Below are 17,676 nucleotides of genomic sequence, written 5' to 3'. Positions count from 1 at the left end.
ATTATTTATTGATTTGTGGACGAATAACAACGGGATTGGAGTAGCTAGTAGGTCAGACGCATGACATCTAAATATCACGATCTAGACGGGTGCAGATGCTCATCATTACATTTTAGCATGCTGCGATACGTAATAACAATAATAATACATGGATCAGATACATTTTTTTTACCAATGTGAACCAATTTAATATTTTCACTATGAATTATTAAGTAAAATATTATGTTTTCGGGAAAATCGTTAAATATCTTTTTTCTAATTCGATCGAATGGTTTTCGGAATTATTAAAATATACAGTATATACCTAGTCAAGTTAATAAAAATAAAATATATATTAAATTAATTAATAAATATGTTTAAAATCTAGTATTTATTATACATTTCTGCCGAACAATTAAAAAATAATGATAAGATGTTAATAGATTAATAATAATTATTAAAATATTCATTCATCATAGTTTCATGGACCTATCATATTTTGAATAAGAAATTGAATGACTCAAAACAACTCATTTCAAATTTTGACTTACAAACATAAAAAAATGTAAATATTTCAAAATTTGGTCTTTAAATATACTTAAAAGTTCTAAAAATAGGAATTTGAATAAATTCATTGTTGAAAGATAAAGTTGGGACCACCCTGTAGATATAATATATTGTTATTATTATTACAGCTCGTAACGACATCATATACAATAATATGATATTATATACACGATGTATGTAATATATTATAATGTTATTTTGTGTGTATACTTAAAGTGTGCGCGTTGGAAATATTATGTTTTATAGTACGCATGTGTACGATTAGATTTTATAGTATCGGCCCGCTTAACAATAATAATAATAAATATAAACAACCCGCCGGATCCGAGACGATAGAATTGAGTTTGTCGACGACCGCTGCGCACAGTTGTTTGTCCTAAAAATCGCTGACTGGCAGATCCTATATAATATTATGTATTATAATAATATGTTATTACATGGGCCGGAGCAGACACAGTGTAAATAAAAACGTCTGTTACAAAAGCGGTGCAAGGCAAGAAAAAAATCTAAGAAATAATAATTCATTTAATTCGTATACATATTATTATACGAAATCATTGTGTATAGACCGGCGCCGCAGCTACGCGTAAATAATATTATTATATTGATCGCGTGGTTTTTTTTTATTATTATTATTTACAAAATACGAAAAAGTTTGAGCAAAAGAGCCGCGCCCGTGTGACGTGTAACGTAAAAATACGAAAGAAAAAAAATTATATATCTTACTCTTACCCGTCCCTGACAACAATAATAATAATGACAAATAATATTAATATCATATCGAACGGCCGTCGTTCGGGGGATTCTGCAGTAAGCGCGACGATAAATTTTACCTTTTATCCCTTTCCGCCCATTCCGGATGACGCAGTACCGCGGTCGACAATCCGACCGCTGTGGATCGCAGTGCATAGGTAATCTTATCTGAATAGCCAATAGGTATAGCCGTATAGGTATATAATATGATACGAAGATTTCTATCAAACTGTCCGAAGGTGGAAATCGCCAACTATACATTGTTAAGAAATTAACGCTTAAGCTTTTCTACTTAACTACTATTATAAGTACCTTATTGGTTAATCATCTATTTACTATTGTTGAAGTTATTGTCATAATGACTTAGCTTTTTCGGTCGATCCGAAAATAATACGTTAAGTTAAAATCGTGTATTTGCATTTTGCACGCATATTATCTGTATAGAACTATAGTTAGTTGAGAGTATTTTTTTTTTTTTATTTAAATCATCATAATTTACAAAAATTAAATTTTAAAAATTATACATGTTTGTCTATCTCTTTTAAGCTAATTAGACTATTATAATAATTATAATTAAAACTGCATACAATGATTTCAAACAAAAATTCTCTATAGTACATATTCCACGGACCGTGATTATAATTGAATCGACAAACGTGTAAAATAATATTGGCAACACTTACTATTATACAAATAATGTGCAATAAAAAGAAATTTAGTTGAATACACTGTTAATAAAATATTTAGTCATTATTAAAATAAAACTTAAGTAGCGCAATAAATGTGACCCAGGAGTTAGTTTGAAATAAAATTAAAATAATAATCAACTTCTTTTTAACTGAGTTGAATTAATATTTTACTGCATTTGAACTTTTAACTTTTAGAATTAAATATATTGTTTGTTATAAATTAATTTATAAATAAACCATATTAACGCCGCCTTAACTTAATTAACTCAAATTATAATTATTTTTATTTTTTATTTTATGGCCCAAAGCCATAGTAGCATTGCTGTATTTTGATTAAAAATATATTATAATATTGTAGCTGTTTTAACAGTTGAATAATGAAAACATTTGAAAACATTTTTTCACAAGAATGGATGCATTTAATAGCGTAAATTAAATTACCTATTATAAAATTTAGGATTTTTAGTTGAAAGTTATATAACTAATATAACTATATATCTCACTATAATTTGGTAACGTGGTGAATTGGTTATTGCTGCACGTGAGGTGCCTAAACTAATTTTCAATGATGACTAAGTTACTCAATAATGTTAATTTACTGTGACTTAGGTAAGTATTTTCTTTTATAGTTACACAAAATTAATACAATGTCATGTTGAAAATTTGTATACAGAATTAATGTAAGATTTTGTTTGTGATGAAAACTATAAAATAATGCAAATTTGTTTAATTTCGTTTTTGATTGAGTTTAAAAAAAATATACATAAACTTTTAACTAATTACTTAATTTATGTTACTTTTTCATTAACATTGAATACTAACTTAAAAGCTTAATCAGGTTAACGTTTCTTAGAATAACTTTACCTAATTTAGTTAAAAATAATAAATATAGTAACTCTCCCTGTAGCCCTGCTTTTTCACAATAGGCCAATCGCGTTACGATACCGAATACGCTTATACGACTTGTTTTTTCCAAATAAAAGCACATAAATAATATTGTAAAGTTAACGTAAAATCACATGTATATAATTTAATATATTTATATAATTAAATAAAGTATTCGTATCTCCCAACTGTTTTGCACAGATTATACTGTACAGCAACTAGCTTTAAATTACTAAAAAATTAAATTCTACTACATTTACGGTTTGTCCCTTATTAACATCTATATTTGGAGAACGCGGCGGCCTTTTGGCATTTTACCACAAACACGAGTTCGATAAATATTTACTAAAATAGTGATATGTTCATGGCCTCACGTAACAGAACGTTCAGATACGTTTACATTCAACAGATTTCTAGCCACGATGATCTCAATCTGATAATGGATGGTGGATAGAGAAGCGCTGTACGCTGGGATGAAACATACCTAATGAATAATAATATAGACTGATAGACAACAGGCGAATTCGACAGCAATAGATAATATAACTATATAGGTTTAACGTCAAATCGATAAGTACATAATAAATGTCAGTATGTGGAGAACGGGTTGTTTCGTATTCCCTTTTTAATTTCTACCATTCGAATGCATATTATTATTATTATTATTATTATTATTATTATTATTATTATTATTATTATTATTATTATTATTATATTTTTGTATATTATAATATAAAATATAATCATAATATTATTGTGTACGTCTGCAGTATCGTTCGGTGTGCTGTTTAAAATCGATTTATTTCAATGACGCTTTAATTCAAGTCTCGAATACTTGCGTGTATTGTAATAACATATGAAGTATATATAACTCGGAAATTACCATTCGTTTAGAGTATAGTCAACTAGGAACGTCCCCGAACGCGCGTCCGCAGCGCGAGCTCACGAGAAAACGTTAACGAATTCAAACGGCATTACCGACGAAAAGTACGTGCCGGGCTAGTCCTCTTAAAATAATAGTAGTAATAATAATAATAATATCAAATTGTTATTGCCTTGTCCTTTGAACCGCAGTTTGCATGCAGCTGATGGAACGTCGGAAGGGGCGAATGGGCGTGATCCGGCGAACTAAGAACGGCATTACGCGCATAACAATATTATACATTTTTTTTTATTACTCAGTTTTTATTTTCAGTTTTCACAATTTGTTACATAATGCAGCGACAATATAAATTCAAACGAAATCTAATGCGATGTGCGCACCGCGAGGCGTACACAGGTACCTATAGCGTATATACACGAACTCTATAGCGAACGACAACGATAGTAATAATGATTGAGTAACGGATTCGGGTTGAAATACGACACGAATAATATGATTATTGCTCAAATTGTGTAAGTCTGTCACGGTATCGTCGCCTATTTTATTATATTTTTTGTGCGTTGTTATTTATAATGACTATTGTTTAGGTCTTTTGCGGGGTAATTTTTTTTTATCTATGTGTAGGTTACAGTAGTGATTAGAGAGGACTTATGTTTTTTATTTTATAATGACGTATATTATTATAATAAGTAGTACATGTACTATCTATACGCCTTAAGCCTGACAATATCATATACCAGTCGTGGATCAAAAAATCACTGTATATCGACCGTATCGTTTAGTACCGAAATTCTCTATTTGAAGCTGCAGAACTCTTCATTTTTATTTTCAACACCAAAATTAGCGATATTGAAACCAGAATATAATCCGAATCCTTAAATATATATTTAATTAACCCTATATACAAAAATCAAAACTGGTCTTCGGTGACATCTAGTGTTATGGTGAATGGGTAGTCTTTTCGATTTGTTTAGCTTCTATAATTGTATTTCTTTGAATTATTAAGTTTTATTAAATGTAATTATTATCAACATCGCCTAGTATCTTATATGGACGATTAGTATATATTATAATAGTACGTAACTACTATGAAAATATTATTTTGGAAAGCAATTTTTTATTTTATTATGAAGCTTTAAAAATTAGGAAACTAATTGTCACTGTAACATTATTTTTTTTTAATACATTTTGGTAAAAGTTAAGTATTTACTTAAATTTTATTATAAGTAAACAATTTAGTTTTACATAAATTCTTTGGTATATCTTATTTAAACTTAGGATTTTATACTTTTAGTACTATTATGAACTAAAAATAAATGAGTTATTCTTTTTTACTGTGATTTTAGGAACCAAATCTTGAATATCTAAACCCATAAATTAAGTTGTAAAAACCTAAAAATTTAAACGAAAGACTATGAAGATTTAAAAGTCTATATTTGAGCATTGTTTTGATGTTACTTACGATAAAGTTAATAATATATTGTTATATTATTACAATACTCCTCACTCATTTAATATTATGCATAAGGGATTTTCGAGGCGTTTGTTTAGAGAGCTGGATATTTTTTGCATCCGCTATACCACGACCTCGATCACCGCCCCATTTTATGACACACTCCAAACTGCCTCGTCGCATAAATACACTCAATTAAATAATCGAAACTACGCGGAACTAAAGACTGACGTATAATAAAACTTATGGGTTTCATTTTTTTCCCTAGCACCTTTTGAATCCAATTAATTGTGCATGAAACGGACTACATAATATGTGCAACAGAAATTTAAATAAAACATATAATATCATCGATCATCATGTTATATATTAATATAACATTATCGTATTATTTAAACACGACAATTAATTGATTGCATAATAGTATATACTTATAATGGAAATGTGCTACCGCAAAATTATTTCGTGCAATAATTTACATAATATAAATTAATAATAAATAAACTGAGCATTATATTACATTTGTATCTATGAGTGGATATTTCGACGAGATGAGTTATTGAGTTGATAATATTTAATAATTTCTTGTTGAACACGAACAAAGTTCACCAGTAATTTGCTAAAAGTTATGATTTGATGAGCTTCATAATCAAATCGAATGTCTTTTGTACGTCATGAACGGGCGATCGTTAACGTTTAGTGACGAATAATAATAATTTTGTCAAAATGTACCAACGTCGTTTAATAATAATATTATACACGTGTATAATAACGAAAAAACGAATTAAAATTTTGCATGTGTAAACTACTCGTACTTATATTACGTAATTAATTTTCGTATCATATAGCTGAACGACAAGTCACTGATTAAAAATACAATTTTTCACATTTATTCAATGGCCAAATATAATACATTATATGAATTTTATTTAAGCACTCGATTATTATATGCTCATTACACCGTCGTCTGTTGTACATACAGCCATATTATAAACAATATTATATACGAGATACACATATATATTACAACTACACGGGTCGAGTAAACTGAATAAAAGATTTCACGGTACTCGGAGCTTTAATAATTAGTTTAAGTTGTTTTATAGAAATCTGTAAGTTGCAAAATTCGCGGCAAAGAAGGGGAGAGGGTGAAGAAAGGAGAAATATCCTTCTATAATAATTTCAAATGAAAACTATGTTTGCGTGTACGGATAAAATACAATATAGTTTCTTCGTTTTCAATATAAATTAAATAAAAATAATAATAAACTTTTTCGACAATTTTCGTTTGATTGCGCGTACAACAATGATAATAAACAATAACATAATAATAATAACATACTCACCACTGTATCATTCTCTATCTCTCTCTTTCTCTTGGTTCATTCGCCATGTGTGTTGGTGTATAATATATTAACTATATATATATAGGATAAACATATTTTTGGTAACAATATAAAATGACTGAACATAATTTATTTACCCCTCATAGTTATACTGCAGCCGGCTACGGTCTATAAGTCAATTTCCGATATCAGAATATAATTTCATAGCCCATCCGAAAACTTGTATACGACAATAATTGCGAAGATTAAATAAAAGTCTGTTGTCCGAGTATAAAAACATTATTGCGGTCAAGGTAGGTGTACATGGAATTATTTATCGGAGATTGAGGGTCCGCAATGCGTAGCTTCCATATGGTATAGGTTAATCTTATTGTTTTTCCATCATTATTAACCAAACTTATGGAACACGACATGTGGTTTAATAATAATAAAAAAAAAACTTGGTTCCCGCGGGATACGGAGAAGAAAAATCCCAACTCGTCGATCAATGCCGTGTGGTTTGATAAGTCTATTATATTATGTACGTTTTGAACAATAGTTAATTGGTATATGTTCGAACGCGGAAACACGTGTATTCGCAACGGATTATTGAAAACATACTCGTCACGACATAGTTTATATTTGATTTTTAACGTTTATGACGGGGGAAAACAATAATGTCGCGTTATATGTCTATACGATACGATGCAGACACGTCGTATATATTATATTATTTGATTTATTCGTGGGGTAACAAAAAATAAAAAATAAATATGATGTAACAACACACAGACAGACTTCCTCTATTTTTTTATATGCATATATAGTATAATATAATCACCCGGATATCTGTCTCTACGCCGCGTCGGGGATAAAGTGTGCGTTTCATCGAATATTTTGGTTTTTTTCGAGACGTTCGCGCAATGTTTATCCGGTCGTTCGCGAACCTTTTATCTCGCAGACACACGACAATATAATATTCTTTGTATGCAGTAAACCTATTTTACCATCCATGAAACCACGTCGCTTTAATAATAGTACATTATATAATACAAATTATACACATATACATACACTACACCACGTGCATGTCTGGAGATCTCATTATACATTAATCACTCGCGTTCTCGTATTCGCACGTAAATGATGAAATAATAATATTGGTGGGTAATGGCTAGAATATGCAATATTGATAACGACACGTATAGCTTACATTAATAAGAAATGTAGTTCTCGAGTCGACCACTCCGTGATGTAAGTATAATTATGAACTATTGCGTAGATTTGAATACTTGATTCGGATTTTTGCTCCAGAATTGACCCAACGTAAAAAAAAATAGCAACCGAAATTGGCAAAATATAATGTTACAAGTACGTATATCTTATTGGCTTGTAATTAAAATTTACAAATGTAACGATAATAGCCGTGATGAATAAAAGTTAAAATATATTATGAAAACCGTACATACTATGTGTTATTATTATTACTATTATTATTATTTGTAATAGTACGGAGGTACTTAAAACGGTTCACCTATTCAATGCTTTTACCATAAACAAGACTCCCCAGATCTTATACGTTCCATCGCTCGATTCCCAAAAATCAAGGTTTTTTATTTTCCTTTCTAACTTCGATTTCTCCACGAACGCTCCCTTATCTAAAATAATTTCCAATTATAAACTATTTCAATACCCTGGTTTTTGTTCTTAGGCACACGTTTAATATTTCAATTTATATATTTTTTAATTTAATGTAATTTTTTATACTTATATTTGTAACTATACCTACATGTATATTTTTACTTAAAGCTTTTTATATGTTTTGTTTTATTTTTTAAAGTTATTTTGTTATCACTTACTCAGATAATATATGTATGAAATTTCATTAAATTTTTTGTAAAAGCCTTACAACATTATTTCTACTAAATAAATAAGTATATAATATGTATATATATTTATTATTTTATTGTTGTAATATTGATGTCAACTCATCTCAATATTTCACAAAATTAATCTAACAACATCCTCGGATACTCTCAATAGGTACTATTATTGATTTTATATTCTAAAATCAATGGTACTATCAACCACAAATAAAAAAGGAAACGTTGAAATTAAGTACCACTTACAAACAAATTAAGAAATACGTATAAAACCTTCCATAAAAAAAAAAACGGAAATTTCCAATTATTTTAAAAAGAAAAGATGAAGTAATAACCACCCGAGTCAATAAAATTTTGGGCATAAGCAATTAACCCATTCTTTTCTGATTTTATCATTCCTAAATAACCAGATCCATCATATGACACATGGACGGAAAAATAAATTATTGAGATATATTATTATTCATTTAAATGATACTAAAATTTGCATCAGCGTTAATCATTTTATTTTGCGTGATTATAGAGAATATATATGACAAATCTACTTCTAACTTTACAATAATATGTTTAAATTCATTACATCACCATTCAACCAAATGAATGCGGCACACATACATCAAAGATACGTATTTACTTTTGTGATGTATAAATTATAAGTTTAAATTTTGGTACCACTGGTGTTGTACATGTGAAATAACTAGTATAACTACCTATCAAGTATTTTTTTTTATTATTATTACAATATTGTCTCATAGTCGTAGTCTCGTTAATTCAGATAACTAAAAATTAAATGTTTTTAGTATTTACTTACAGTGTTTTTTTTTCAATCAATATGAGTGGAAAACGTATAAAGTGAAGTGGTACTGACTTCGTAAAAAAACCGAGGAAAAAACTGAACTAATTATGCCTATGACATCTGTAATTCAAAGTTACTACAAAAAGGTAAAAACTAGCGTAAAATAAAAATACATTTATAATTAAAACAAAATAACAAAATTTTATAAATTAGTACTCGTAAAAAATGTAAAATACCTAATTTATAATACTAGCTGGAAAGAACGATTTTATTCAACACGTTTTTTCTTTATTGTTTATTTTTTATAAAGGGCGGATCAGCATTATTTGTCATATGTAATAACTTTTTATTCTATCCAATGTCTTGCATGTTTTTAAACAAATTAAACAATTTCAACAGTGTTATTTTTAATATAAATTATTTTTTCATCATGAGTACAAGGGTTGTAAAGGGCGGGATTTTAAAATCTATTCCCGGGCAGCATAGTCAATAACCCGGCACCGACAGTAAGTAAAATAAAATAATAATAATAATATATTCTAGTAGAAAAGTACAAGAATGTACACACCCATAATACTATATTATTTGTATATAACTTGTTTATTTCTTAAAGTGAGTATAATAATATATATATATATATACCTGCAGTATAGACAAGCGAAGACGGACGACGATGACCACCACACGTGGGTTTTCGGACTTATCTGAAAATAACATAAATCATCTTTCATAATACTGGAATATTCGTGACAAAAATACATTTATAATAAATATCATGTAATAAAATAAAAATAATGTCAATATCCTGGACACGGAGTTCTCGGAAGGTACGCGAATACAACTATACCAGTGAATTTCCATTTTTAAAATTGTATAAACTGACCCCCGTCGAAAAAACCCAAATTGCGCAGCAGTATTTGTCGTTAGTTATTATCAGCTCGTTCTACACAATAATAATATAAGTAATAGGTATCCCATTGACACAATCCGTAAACATATGATTTCGCAGATTCGGAACGAAACTGATTTCGTGTAGGTATACCTACCACGTACCTAGACAACGTTGTAAACTCTTAAAATTGAAATACACAAGTGGTGACTAAATCGTTTTATAGCCTACAATATTATTATGTCAATAGGTATAACATAGTGCATTGTGCGAGATGCTGCACACGGTCATTCAGTTGAATTTTATAGAAAGTGAAGCGTGTCATCAACCGAAATACCCCAACGTATTAAGCACGTACAAAACGAAGTATTTCAATACGGAACGTGTTTATGTGGAAAAAACGTACCTTTAAATATTTGGATCAACGTGCACCCTACCGATATGTACTATAATACTATAATAGTAATATGAAACATATTAAAGTGCTTCTGAAGTTAACACAAAATCGATCGTTACACTTTTAAAATGTCGACATTTATCTTCTCCTTAAATTTGATTTTAAAATGTAAGAAATTCAGTACTTATATTCACGATATATAAGTATAAGTAGTGTGTGTACGAAATTGAAAAATTGAAAAATAATCATAAATGTGAAATTTGGTAATCGGTCTCGACGAGTTAATTTTTACACGTAGTCTATATTTTCATATTATGATAAATGATTGCAACAAAAATTATTTTCACATAGCCTTGCGATGCACTTTCAAATACGCTTCGGCACTCGTCAAAATATTAACCGAAATCAATTCAATTCGACTTTGTTCCGTCCCGATGTTCCGTTTCTATCGTTTGGTAGTTCGGTAAGTGGTAACTAGTTTACTACTATAATAACTACGGTATTCAAAGCCGTACTCCGGTTTCAGAGTAGAAAAACAGTGTGACATGCACAATTTTTTTGTTCGATTCCACAGCAAACTTGTGTGTAATAACCGACAATTATTTACATTCTTATCTAATCCACGTTATTAATGGCGCTATATACGTGCGCTCGCAAAATAATAAATCGTAATAATTGTAAGGTAACAAACTATGAACTAATCAACTAAACCTATGTGTATAATATAGTATAGTTTGACTTTCCGTCACTGTAGACGTGTCTTATTCGCGGGGTATATTAATATACGACGTATTGCATAATTATTTGTATGACGTGCATAATATAATATAATGTTATATATTATATATCATTGCAGTGGTCGTGTAAACTGTATACCGTATAGGTATAATGTATACGCGCGTACACTGCACACTTACGGACGGTTGTCCCGGGTCGGCGCATTTGTGCCACACCGGACACCGAGTGGCTACATAACATTATACTTTTATACGTTTATAATAAAGGTAAGTATTACAATTTATAGTAATTAAATACGTCTCGAGTGGACTATCGTTTGATCTTTTATTCCGTTATAAAAGCGCCTAAACCGACAAAACGTTTCCTGTGCGACTAACATTAGCACCCACCTATACATAACCATGTACACGATATGTATAGATATATTTATACAATACTAGGGCCAAGAAAATTTGGATTAGGTTATTGGACGTATGTGCTTGATATTATAATGATCTGTGATCAATTAAACAATGTGGTCGTCTGGGTTTATAAAATACGTTGGCAGATGGACTTTATACTCTTAATATAATAATATAGGTTATCCTCCATTTCTTGGCAAGGTTAGGTTAGCTTTAAAATAATTAAATTTATGGGTATACAGTGCCATTTAAAAAAATGTAAGACAATAAATCGAATTTTAACTAGGTAGGTAAAAAAAATGTGTCCTAGCTATAATCATGTCTGTTTGCATTGAATAAGAGATACCACGACGTGGAGGATGAGTGGGCAGTAAAATTTTGAGTTGCGTGGATTTAAAGAGCAAATCCAAAGATGAATTTCGTTTTTTAATTTTGTAAATTCCTAAATCATTAGTTTTTAACCATTAAAAATGAACATTATTTTGTTTAGTTTGCTTTACATTACGCCAATATGTCAGTCTATTCAAATACATTTAAGGTATATTTTGATGTGAAAAAATACGCAACAATATTGACAGTGAACGACTGCATATTATATTATAAGTTATTAATTTAGTTTTATTTATCGAAATGCATATATTCTGTTTGTTTAAATTGCAATATTACTCATTCTATAAATATCTTCATCGAACTATAAAATGATTTAGAAAAATGTTTTATAATATAATTATTAAATTGACTTTATTAAATAATGTTATTTCCAATGAAAAAATAAGATTTGATTAATTAAACCATTCCAAGAATCATTCAAGCGCAGTCAAGACATAAATCTATATCTATACTATACTCAATTATTTATGCATATTGAACTTAGTATAAATGATAATATAATATTATTTATTAATATGCTATATAAAGAGTAAAATATAATATATTCCTAGTACCTACCCACTATATTTTTAAACCGGGTTGGTTTATCGTTTGAATCGATTTTCAGAATAAATTAGTAACTCAAGGAAATGAACAAATTCAAATTAAATATGTAAACAGTGAGTATCATTAATAATATAATAATATATAGATTGTTTGATTTATTTATATTACGATTTTTTTCTTAATTTGTTTTACCATTGACCGCCGTCGTGTTATGATATTAATATTAAATGATATATTAAGTAAAATATTTTAAAACGTATAAGACATAATAATATAGCATGTATTAATTACTGGACAAAAAAAAAAAAACGCAAGTAGGTATTGACAATTAGTCGTCAATAAAATTGTTATATTTCATTTGTATATTATGTACTTAATATTAAAATTATTTTGTTTCGTTACAAAAATCCAACATTATATTATATTATAACTATTATAAGTTACAAAAACACAAATATGATCAATTATTTCTAGAACTTTAATAGCTTTTTATTTTTTCAATTAAAATTTGGTGGTTTTACTATTTTACAAGTACGCACCTACCAAAAAATAAACATATGCCTACATATATTTTACCGAACGATCTTAATGCGAAACTCATTATTTGAAAATCTATATTAGTGTATTTAAAAATATTTTTTTTACTTAATTTTAAGTTGTTAAAAACAAATTTTCTAAAAAACTATATTTTCACTATTTTTTATCACTATTATGTTTTCATTTATCTATTTATTTTAGTGACTGCATGCATTTATAATTTCTTAATCCAAAACAGGATATTTCTTAAGTTTTGAAATACTGCAGTACATATAAAAATTGAATTTTGGACGAATAGTTCATGAGATTATATCTTATAAGTATTTAAAGATTTGATGAAAAGTTTGGAGTAGTACACGAATAGCTCATAAAATGTTTGTCCAAAACTCCCTTCACTATAACTTACTACAGTTATAACTATAATAAACTGCTTGTTCTAATTTTGATTTTTACAAATAAAAATACACTAAATAATTTTTTGTTCTGGAATATGAAATTAAAGACATATGTTGTCATTCAAAAAAGTAAAAATTATAAAAAAATAATATTGATAAAGATATAAAAAAATATATTTTTTCGCAAAAATGTTTTGTAACAATTTAAAATTATGTATCTTACGATATAAAAACAATCACTCCTTGTATATCAATATATAACTATATATTCAGAAACAGAAAAAAATCCAATACTTAAATTCAAAAAGCATTATTGGGATGAAAATATACTGTCTTACATGATATGATGTATCAGGTGCAGCGGGTGAATATGTGGCGGGCTGCAAACGATCAGAGAGAGAGAGAGAGAGAGAGAGATTTGAGATTTGAGAGTGAGAATTGTCGGCTCACGGATTTAGCGCGTGCCCGAGAATACCGCAGATGAAGGGGGAATGAAGAGTGCAAGCTGTCAATGGGTAATCTCGATTTTTTTTCGAAATGCGATCGCGATGTGAGCAATGCAAGGGGTTATGAGGTACAGTTCACTGGCGATCACGTCAACTGGAACGGTGCCATTTTTTATTTTTTTTTAATCGCAACATTTCGTTTACACTATATTATATAATATATAGGTATATACACACTCAGTGGCGGCTCGTGAAGGCAGTTTCCGAGATTGTAAGGAACAAAAATGTTTTCAAGCTACTGTCTATACAAATCCGAGTAATGAGATTATTGTTAATGTTTAATGTATAATAGGATCGATGCGATAATAGTATTGTTTGAGTTGACATGCGATTTCTCTTTGGTGGGACATTGTGACAATTTTGTCGTTTAGTATATTATATTAGTTTAACAAATTTTTAATACGATGCAATATTTTTTCTTCTTTATTGTATCGTGTTTTTTGGTTACCCATATAGCCGCATTGTCTTAAACTTTTATTTGTTCTGATAAATTGAGGCAAAATATTTATCGTTACACTTGTGATGTTGGTAATAGTAGGTAGTGAATAGTGATGCTATCTGATACTGGACGGTGACGGTAGTATATTTATCGCGATACGAAATCTTATCATACATTTTTTTATAATTTTCAAGATAAATCTATTAGTTTATTTCCGACAATTGAAAAATAATACAAATAGTTTTAGAAATTAAAAAATTAAGAAAATTATATTAATTATCTGATCGTAACGAAATATTAAAATGAAAAATATGTATTCTTCTTTCCTTCTCTTTTGGCTTTTATTATAATTTATAATAGAGGTAATATGAAATGCGGCCATACTATTTTATTAAAATAATTTGAAAAATAAATTGAACTATAAAATATGGAACTATAGTGATGATAAAAAAAAATGTATTTCAGTAAACTTGTGCTTTGTATAATCTAATATAAAATAAATTGATTTTCAATTTCCAATATTATTATCTTCAATAAACATTTTTAATGTTATTATTTGTAATCTATTTATAATGATGACCATATAAAATAGTATTTCAATCTAAAATTTGGTTTAAAATCAAATTTTATAATATTATTCCACAATAAAACAAAAATGTGTAAAGTAAAATAAATGTGAACAATTTCAAGTCAAGAATTCTCTAACAGCAGTCTCGCATTCACTCGGTCCTATAGTCGGATAGCGTATACTAACAATATTTATAGCCTGTTTATTTAAATCTTCCAATCGCAGCAAAATGCGTTGTTGTGCGCACGGAAATTCGTGGAAATCGATTTCGATTCAATGGACATGATTAAAACGATAGCAAGAAAATTCCGGTCGAGCGATGACATGACGTATGGAAAAAAAATTACAATCGTTCCTAGGTTCGTAATATATTTGTGCATATTACACGTGTGCACCTTTGTTGTGGCGACCTTCTAAAATAAAAAATTTCCTTACGACAGCGTCGATATAAAATGTGCGAGTGTTAAATATTTTATCGCTACATACCCAATACATATTTATAAAACAAATATCGAAACGAAAAATTATAGGTTAGTACCGTTTTTAGAGCAGTAACATCCGGTTCCTATTTATATAATAAAATGTATAAAATATTTTATATAATAATATTCAATGTAACTGGTGAAACTTTAGGTACTTATTATTATTATAACAATAGATATCGGAAAGATCCTAGAACGGGTATGATATTTATAAGATTATTTTAGCGAATACTTTACTTTACCTACTATACCTTATACCTACGCAATAAACAATTAAATTAATAAACATTTTTAAACTGAAACACTTTTACATTAATTAAATATCAGACAGATAGGTAAGCGAGTAAATATTTAATAAAATATATCAACGACAATAATGCGCACTTCAGCGCCGTCACAAAGCGAGCAGCGGTTTTCCACCGTAGAGTAGACGCGTATTTTGTTATCGTTCACTGTTTATTTTTTCTCATCTTTCGTTTTCGACGTCGAGACGTCTTTAATTTAACGCAACTCTTATTTTTTACAATACCATTTCCCTTGTTTTTATGCGAAACGATTATTTTTATTTTTTTGTCGTCGCTGACATTGAACATTGAAATACACACACACTCTCTCAAACTTGTATATATACATATTAAATACATATATATATATATATATTATTATTATACCGTGAGGCGACTTGTCTGCCAAATATTTAAATTGTTTTTACCGCTTTATGAACGTGCATTTTTACGGATCAGACACAACGCCTGCGCTACGTACAAATTAAATAAATTGTTAACTATATTATATTATAACGTCGTGTGTATATTACAATTAAATTAATATTATAGTATAAACGAGTCGACGAGAATAATAATAATAATAACACAAAAACGGAATAAAGTTTTGGAATAAATATCCATAATCGCATATACATGATGATGTTATACCAGTTACCACTCGTATAATCTAAATGAGGAAATAAAACAAATTAGGATTTTGTCGCGACGCGTAAGTATAAATTTACAAATAAAAAATGTATAAATATTAAGTCGACAGCGTAATCTGCATATTATTATAATAATATGTACACCAATTGTATAATAATGTGGGCAAGAGGAAAAAAGTGAATTATAACCATAATAAACAAATGGCGTGTAATAATGTATGTTATACTGTATACATAATATTGACATAGTCGTCCGTCGACTGCAACGATCCGTCTTGCAGTGTCGATATGATGTCTGTATTTGATCTCAACGGGTCCGCGAGAAAATGTTTTAATTTTGGACGCTGTTTATTTAGACAGCTAGGCACGTGGGCCTGTCAAAATTATGATGTTACGTATAGTTAATAAATTAAAAAAAGTAAATACATAGATCCTAGATTTTAACAAAATGAAACTCAATAGAAATTCACTAGTTCAAATTTATTGAAGGTAGTTGATGTTATATGAGGGATTTCAAACTGAAATCTACACTGCAATGAGATTCGCTGTCAAGTTATCTACAGGATGGTCTCTTCCGACTGTCACACGCGAGACACAACATCAATATCGGAGAATTCTGAAAATATAATATAATACATAACAGGTACGCGACTGTTGAACAGTGAACGGTGAAACAGTTTCTTCTAAACTATATAAGTACATATTGATATAAGTATTATTATTATTATTATGTGATGCACGAAGAAAATTGAACAACGAAATTTTCATTATGTACATGTAACTACGTATTATTATATAATTATCTCGCTATGTATTTAACAACAACAAAAAAATCCGAAAAACTCGTAGCCTTATTAAGTGGTTATTTGGTTGTGGTGGGAGTAGGGATGCGAATACAGGACTATAGGAGAGTCTAAAGAGTTAGCGTCAGAAATAGCGCCAGAACAGCTAAAAGCTTTACGCCCGTGGGCGGTGTCGAGGGATTAGTCAGTGTGGTCGCTGCGCAATCAAACTGGAGAAAAAATAAAGGCATGTACGGTTTTATTTTGTCGTATCTATATATTAAATCTATATATATATATATATATGCGTATCACGTATTTGCTACTGCTAGTATAATATGTTCCTATACGGTTATCACGCGATTGAGCATAAAACATTTTTTTTACGACAGGATTGAGAACATTTTTCAGTGCATCAAAGAATAAAGAAAACCTTCTCGATTGAGTATAAAAAATTAT

At 29.0% G+C, this 17,676-nt stretch overlaps 1 protein-coding gene across 3 annotated transcripts in view; it reads right to left on the bottom strand.

Moving 5' to 3' along the window:
* The window catches only part of LOC132924000 (protein muscleblind), a 170,295-nt gene that overhangs the window by 96,744 nt on the left and 55,875 nt on the right, over positions 1-17,676 (bottom strand). For 2 of the 3 annotated variants that reach the window (XM_060988053.1, XM_060988050.1), the window contains exon 2: positions 9,856-9,917. The exons of the other annotated variant lie outside the window; for it this stretch is intronic. The gene's annotated coding sequence lies outside the window, so the exon portion shown is untranslated. The remainder of the gene's footprint in view (positions 1-9,855; positions 9,918-17,676) is intronic. 3 annotated transcript variants of the gene reach the window in all.

This window comes from Rhopalosiphum padi, chromosome 3 (assembly GCF_020882245.1).
Source record: "Rhopalosiphum padi isolate XX-2018 chromosome 3, ASM2088224v1, whole genome shotgun sequence".
Lineage (NCBI taxonomy): Eukaryota > Metazoa > Arthropoda > Insecta > Hemiptera > Aphididae > Rhopalosiphum > Rhopalosiphum padi.
This window is presented reverse-complemented; position numbering and strand designations above follow the sequence as displayed.